This window comes from Suncus etruscus, chromosome 19, assembly GCF_024139225.1.
Source record: "Suncus etruscus isolate mSunEtr1 chromosome 19, mSunEtr1.pri.cur, whole genome shotgun sequence".
Lineage (NCBI taxonomy): Eukaryota > Metazoa > Chordata > Mammalia > Eulipotyphla > Soricidae > Suncus > Suncus etruscus.
Window position 1 is genome coordinate 31,474,332 of NC_064866.1, and position 1,841 is coordinate 31,476,172.

A 1,841-nucleotide genomic window follows, 5' to 3' on the forward strand; every position below is an offset into this window, starting at 1 on the left:
TGATTTTGGTAACACATAATAGTGTCTAGGGGCTATTCCTGGCTCTGTGCCCAGGATGTGCTCCTTGTATTATCATCTTGGGTGCCAGGAATCTGATCACAGTTGGCTTCATGCAAGGCTTCATTGCCTTAATCCCTGTTCTGTCTCTCTGGCCTCAAAGGAAAACTTTTGTTTCTGAAACAACTCTTCCCTATGCTTTTTTCCCCCCCAAAGTTCATAGTATTTTCCTTTGAAGTCAAGTATAAAGTTTTGGTTAACTGAGAGTTCTGGATGGTTGAATTCTGGTTAATCAAGTGCTGGCTCCCCTCTTATTCTACGGTTCAAACATTTATGAAGAACATTTGTAAGGGGCCTTCTGGTTATTGGATGGGTCTTGTCTTGAGCAAAGTCATTAAGAGAGAAGGAAAGAGATGTAGGTTCTCACACAATAGCTGCCACTCTGAAACCAGTAAGAACAGTCTAACTCTGAAAGACTGAGATTAACTTCTAGCTTTCTGGAAGTAAGAAGTAGAATCAATACTTACCTGGCAGGGGAGATACCTTGATCACGAAGGTGGTTTCCCCAGGGCGAGGCTCACCCATTGCACTCCGGGTGTGCTGACCCCTGCGATTTCCCCAAATGTGGGAAACTCGACTGCGTAATTTGTGGTAGTGGGGGACTTTGTTCGCACTCTCCCCTGAGAAAGAAAAAAAAAAGAAGTAGAATCAGCTACTTCAAATAAAAATACACATTTAGGTGAGACATAGCACAGTGGTATGGCATGTGCCTTTCACGTGACCAACCCAGGACAGATTTAAGTTTGATCCCTGGCAACCAGAATCTGTCAGGAGTGATTTCTGAGTATAGAACCAGGAGTAATCCCTGAGTGCTGCTAGGTGTGGGCCACCCTCCCCAAATTTGCACATCTCCTGTCAATTTCTATCTGGGTGCATCTGAGAATCTGTTTATTTTTTGGAGATAAAGAAAAAAGAAGCAACTATCCCATCCTCACCAAACAGTAAATCGTAATCAAATATCCTGTGAACAAACACATTGTAGTAACTCGGATCCAGAAGATGTGGGAACAAAGTCAAGGATTAAAATGTATTATACATAGAAATACATGACAGCCCATTCCAGAACTCCAAGATCTGTAGTGAGCTTAGGGTAAGGGTCAGTGAGCTTACATGGTGGAGTTGTGAGATGTGGGGCTACTTGCTGGGACTCCTAGCATTATGAGGGGAAGGAGGAGGCTCTTTACTTCCACTCTGAAACCTCAGCATTTTCAGCTCCCAAACTGCTATACCTGGAATTTTTGTTGGTTTGGTGTCTCTGCAGAGATTAGTGGTGAAGCTGTGAAGTTGTGCTATTGTCGTGGCAGGCCGCTGTAGAGTGTGAGTGCTTTTGCTAGGACTTCAGCAACAGGGCAGGGACAGAGCCTCTACCTCTCCTGAGGATACCCCAGAATTTTCAGTTGGAAGACTGGTGTACCTGTAAATGTTTGCGGTTTAGCTTGAATCTCTTCTGAAATTAGTCCTGAATCAGTGGAGCTGGGCCTATGAACTTACATGGTAGCAGGTAGGAGGCATCAAAACTGGTTTTTCGGGGGCCGGGCGGTGGCGCTAGAGGTAAGGTGCCTGCCTTGCCTGCGCTAGCCTAGGACTGACCGCGGTTCAATCCCCCGGTGTCCCATATGGTCCCCCAAGCCAGGAGCGACTTCTGAGCGCATAGCCAGGAATAACCCCTGAGAGTCACCGGGTGTGGCCCAAAAACCAAACCAAACCAAACCAAACCAAACCAAAACAAAACAAAACAAAACTGGTTTTGCTTTCTTTAAAGATTTCAGTACCTGGATGGTTCT

General features: G+C 45.5%; 1 non-coding gene across 1 annotated transcript; it reads left to right on the top strand.

Annotated features, from left to right (window-relative positions):
• Nucleotides 1–516: 516 nt before the first annotated feature.
• Nucleotides 517–680, top strand: LOC125997692 (U1 spliceosomal RNA). Its single transcript, XR_007491728.1, has one exon. It is a non-coding gene; the product is annotated as a U1 spliceosomal RNA (small nuclear RNA).
• Nucleotides 681–1,841: the final 1,161 nt, after the last annotated feature.